The following is a 5831-nucleotide window of genomic DNA, read 5'->3' on the forward strand; positions in this document are numbered from 1 at the left end:
CAGGTTAATCAGGGCAGCTTGATGCAGATCAGCTGTAAATCAAAACAAATTGCATGAAATTGACTTTCATGTAATTTTCAACATACCATACATATTTTCTTTTTCCTGCAATCACCCCAAATGTCTGGTCCATCCCACATATTTTAAAAGTCTGCAAACATGATTCAACCGTACATTATCTCTCAGCAACTCTTAATTAATTTCCCCATGCCATGTCATACTTTCCTAAAAAAAATTAAATGCAAGTAGCTGGTAATATGTGTATGTAGGTTATGTGTGTATTGCCACTATCACACCAGAGGATGGCAGAGTGGTTGATGAGACTTGGCTCCATGGAGCTTGGCTCCTAACTGTGACTGCTTTGGATGCAGGGGAGGGCTTAAACATTGAGCTTTGGGCCCCATTAAGCACTACAAAGCCTGCTTATTTTTTCAATTCCGCACCTCCCTTTAAATCATCCTGCAGTCTACGAATTGTAAGAAAGAAAGGCAGAGGCAGATAAATCCAACACCGAGTGGCATCTGGCATCACATTTCAAAGGTATCTCAAAACATACTCAGAGGATGTAAGTGACAGTTTTGACACTAATTCTCAGAACCTAAGAAATAGGAGTGTGTATATATATCTAAGAAAATCCTTCCATTCCATTCAGATGATCAGATCGGACAACCATGCAGGAGCAATGGACAGGTATAATGACAATCATAGGATCATTTTCTGGGGTGTCTTGAGGTAACACTGCTAAGGACAAATGGGTCCTTTAAGATGTGTCACACAAAGAAAAGTTCACTGGCTACATGGCATCTTCCAACAGATCTATAGGCTGCTAACTCACATTTCCAGTAGCATGCATCTGTCCATCTGGCTGCCATGTCCAGGTCTCTGGCCCCCACAAGCAGTCTCTGCAGCTAGACTCCACGCATGGTCTGATCCTCTTGGCAGCCAACGATGCAGCACGCTAATGAAGAGGTAATGAGCCAGCGGATCCCTGCGATCTGCACGGGGGCCACAGTGCAAAAGTTTACGTTCCCAGGACATGGAGGGAGAGCATGCCGAACAAGCTGCAGGATGAAAGCTGGGCCTGAGTCGGCCGCATAGATCTACAGCCACAGAGGGGATTACAGACACCTACTTCCAGCTTAGGCTGGAGTTTTTGAAGTTTGGGTATAGGAGGGGAGGGATCCCTTTGGCAGAGTCCTGTTTGATTCTGGTGGGAGTCCGTCTCTAATCCCCCCTTCCCGTTCTCACCTTCTGCCTGATCCACTGCAGCCTCTCATCCCCGTGGTCCAGGATCATTATCCACCTTGGCCAAGGGGGCTCCCCCTCATTAATTTCCCTAAGCAGATTACAGAGTGTGCGTTTGTTGTTGTTGTTTGAGCCATCTGATTTGCCTAAGCCCTTTGTTTTTTCATCTGGTTTACACTTTAATGCCCCCCGAATGAGTTTCAATGACGGGGGGGGGGATCAACCTGACCCACTGGCAATGCAGCAGAGAACTTAAGAGAAGTGAGGCTAGCCCGAGGGGGTGGATGAAGGGAGGAGCATATCTTAGTTCTCTCTGCTGCAGATTTAGATGTTCACAAGGAGAAGACAAGCGCTGATTTAACCTCAACTCATCTACTCAGAGTGGAGCTAAAGACTAGATGGGAGGCTGGATCACTGGCTGCATACAATAGACCAATAAGGTCCACAGGCTCACCATTAGCTTCTGTGGGCTAAAAATGACACAGCTGCTGGGCCAAACCGGACCTAGCTGTTGCCCCACAGCCAAATACCCCTCTGACAAATGAACCCTCAGAGTGATGTGGTCAGTTGGCAGGCCACACAAGCGCTTCTCTGAATTTGGGGCTGTTTGTACAATCCAAAGCTGGAGGGGAATTAGTTTGCAATGACCGCTTAGTCGCTCTGGTCGCTCCATCTTCTCCGTGTGACATCTCATTAGTAAGATGAACGCAGCCTGACCTGGGTCCAACAGCACTTGGCAGTCCAGTATGCTCTCCCGTCTGACACACCTCTCACACATCATTATCAGCTATTAGCCACAGTGAGCTGAACATTATGTAATTAATCCAGCTTTTCATACGCAAAGAAGGAGATGGGTTGCGTCCATTGGCATGAGGCTGACTATCTCACCCAGAGGTGATAATTCTGCATTCAAAGTGTGCCTTTGTGGATACAAGCTAGCTATCTTTGTCAAAGCTACTCTTAAATTCATTATTAATCATGATTTAAATAACTTTGTTTTTAATACATCTTTTTATTAAAAGAAAACAAGAAATTCACAAGTATTACATCCCAGTTAGAGACAGAATTATTGATATGTTTTGTTTGTTATGACACATCAAATTGAATGTTTGTTTAGGAACACAGTTTAGCTACAAAAGTCAGCTACAAACAGCAGCTACAAATGAGCAAGGGTAAAAAAGGGCAAGGTAAACACACAATAACAATCTACCAACAATCACATAGGCATCCTTCCCAACCCCCATCCAGAATCTACCTGGTTCCTATCTGCAGCAAACAATTCCATACAATTAATCTGACAAAGCCAAATGTAATTGATTGATAAGGGGTTGAAGGGCCAGCACTAACCTTTCTGGGTTGCACTTGTCTGGGAGCACAGACGGACGGTGCAGATGTCATCAGACCCATCAACGGGCCAGACATTATCAGGTGCTGGGATCGAAATGTAGTCCTTTTGGAGTATGGCCAGCAACATCCAGAGGGGGAGTGCAGTAAAAAAAAAAAAAAAAATAGAGAGAGCTAATGGGACAGTCTTGTACACCTCATCTCCATCTAGATCTAACAGGCCAGGCCCAGGTGCCCTTTAAGGTCACAACTGACTCTACATCTGCCCTCTTTTCAAAAACATGTTCTATGACATACTGGGCAGCCAGAAAATTTGCTTATTTTATGATCATCTTTTCCCAACCAGTATTTTTTCATCAGCTGCAAAAGCACATAGAGAACCAGACAATGTGTGACTAGAATTTCTGAGTGAGAATGATGAAAAATGTTGGTTGAATAAACACAGCCTTGTTTAACCTGCAATGATGTCCACAGTTCAGCGTTCATCTGCACCTGGAAAATGTTGTGGCCTGTTTTCTCCTGACCTGCAATCATAGAATGGCTGTCTGTGTATATCTTTTTCATTGCAGGGTCAAAGTGACGCGCTGAATCACATAGAAGCTGACCTCTAAACAGCGACACAACCTAGGTATTTGGTCTTGGTTTAGACTGGGACATAAAAGACACAACAACATGAGAATAAACTGTTATTTATGCACGCACAAGCAAAGTATTTGTATATGACTGCCACTCGTCGTAATTGACTGTCTGCAGCTGACTCTGCATTGACCACATTCGCACTTTAGGTAGTCTTGTTTGCTAGACCTGAGTTGTCTGTCACATGAGTAGGCTAATAGCATGCTATCTTCTATCTAGAAACTAGACACAACATTCTTTAGCTTTTATATATCTATGAGAGATTTGTTAAGCATGTTTAGCAATGCTTTGCTTGGTATTTATTTGCATTGCATACATTAATTTCTCATACTTTTACTGAATTATTCAATATAGATATGATTTTTAAAATTAATTGAAAAGATATGACAATGATGCTTTATATAAAATATAGAAAGTATAAATATAGTATGACTTAATGGTGGCTACACTTACTATCTGTTGTCTATCTGGTAAATCAGCAAAACCAAAAGAAGAATTCTACAAACAATGAGCTGTATTCACCTTATGCTGCCCCATCCATTTTTTCACTTCCAGTATTCATGCGCTAGCATAGTTTGCTACCAAATGGAGTTGTCAACAATGAAGAGGAACATGGTTGTGTGCGGGCTCATGTAGACAGGAGGGTTGTGTTATTTGCGATATAATGAAGTTCAGGATGGGATGTGTGAGGCTGATAGCTGGTGCGGTTCCTCTGGTACACACAGCTGCTTCATCAGCTCCAACTTCACCAGCAGCGCCGCGCAGACTAGAGATCATCAGATTCAGTTCCATCAAAACATGAAGTGTGTAACTGTTCTGGTAAGTCCCTGTTACTAATGTTTTTAACTTCCAAATCAGTCAGCATGCTGGCTTGAATTGAGAAGTAATGTCTGATGAGTGTTTATTGTTGTTAGGCAGTGTAATTAACCTTTAAAATGACCAGCTGACGAGGGATAATGCTAACGTTAGTTAGCTAACACTGTTAGCGTCCTAGTTTGCAAATGTGGTTACTGTCTGACACGGCATGATGTTAGTTATTGATTTAATTTATCTAACACAGGATCCTGGTGTCTAGTTACATAGCTTGGTAACTTTCTGTTTGCTCAGCTAAAACATTTGTAATTTTTATTCTCAGGTGTTGTTACGTAGCTGTGATATGAGGTTTTGGGAGATGCTCCAGTAATGAGTGGCGGTGTCTCGGAGGTCCTCTCATATCTAACATTAGCTGCATGTGTTCTATATAACACAGTTATTCCTTCAACATATTCTCCAGCAGAATAGTGTATATATGATGTTGCAGCACTGTTATGCAAAAATAAGAGTTACTCTCAAAAAGGACACACACATATTTGCAGTTTCAAGCTTTCTGCGTAACTTTGAAACCATCATCAGGAGCAGGTAGAGGTGTCAGGAAAGAGCTAAAAAATACCAGTTGTGCCAGCTGATAGTTCAGCAGCATTTGATGATGTCATGTAACTTCAGTTCCTTTGATATCCCCCATATTTTTTAAATAGAGTTGTGTCCAGAAGGAACAAACCATTTCTTTAATGCCTAGCATGTTGGTAAAAGTTTGTATCTTATGTTTGTAGTTTAGTTTAAGTTGGCTGTTTTTTTATGTCTAACATGTTCTTTTAAACATATTGTTTCAGTTCTGAAACAGGTCCAGGGAGACTTTGGGTGCAGGCATGAAGGAGAGGGAGTGGAGAACCTGAAGTTGTGGAGGCCAGCCATCATCAACCACCTGTACTGGACTTCCACTCCTAAAGGAGATCCAGATGTGATGAAGGCCGAGTGGCAAAGCAAGGTGAACCATGGTCTGGACATCCATGAACTTGACACGCCTGCATTTCTCTACTACGCACATCCACCTCTGGAGGGACAAACACCAAACAAAGGAGCGGCTAAAACCAGGTGCAGAATGCTGTGTACAATATGTGGCTGTACATGATCAGAGGTCTAATCTTCAGTGGTGCTGTTTGAAGCTTTATCTGTACTGATTCCAGTGTGCTCCAGCCAGAAAATAATCTGCTGGACAATGTTCTTAACTATAAGTATACTGATAACTCAAAGTGCAATGAATCACTTTTGTTATTTTGTAAAGACAACACACCAAAGTTAGTATTGAAGATTAGTATTGACGTCACACATCATGTCAGAGCTTTTCACTGGAGGTGTGTCACTCCTTCATTCTCCACTTTGTACCAAAGCATGCTGGTTTCTCCTTCCTTGAGATGTACAGCATGTTACTATTGTGTGATATTTTAAGAATTAGTGCCACTAAAACTAAAGCAGTCTAACAAAGCAACCCTGCCCTCATTGATATACATGGGGTGGATAAAATATTAGAAACACCTTGCAGTATAAAGCATTACTATTCAACAGCACCACAAACTACAGCCTCCAAAATGACCATAAAGCTGAATCTCAAACAGTTTCAATAAAAACTGAACATTGGAACCATCAGGAACGTAGGATTTATTGCAGTTAGCTGTTGGATGAGACTGCATTAGCTTTGGCTAGGTCTAACTAATAAACTGGGAACTGAGTGCATTGATATATTCCTTTTTGACAATGTCCAAAATGCACCTTATAGTGACAGTGTGACA

At 42.0% G+C, this 5831-nt stretch overlaps 1 long non-coding RNA gene across 1 annotated transcript; it reads left to right on the forward strand.

The window, feature by feature from the left end:
- Positions 1–3156: 3156 nt before the first annotated feature.
- On the forward strand, positions 3157–4959 carry LOC122967244. Its single transcript, XR_006398575.1, has 3 exons — positions 3157–3217; positions 3781–4044; positions 4875–4959. It is a non-coding gene; the product is annotated as an uncharacterized LOC122967244 (long non-coding RNA).
- The last annotated feature ends 872 nt before the right edge of the window (positions 4960–5831 follow it).

The sequence above is a fragment of the Thunnus albacares genome, chromosome 1, assembly GCF_914725855.1.
Source record: "Thunnus albacares chromosome 1, fThuAlb1.1, whole genome shotgun sequence".
NCBI classification, from domain to species: Eukaryota; Metazoa; Chordata; class Actinopteri; order Scombriformes; family Scombridae; genus Thunnus; species Thunnus albacares.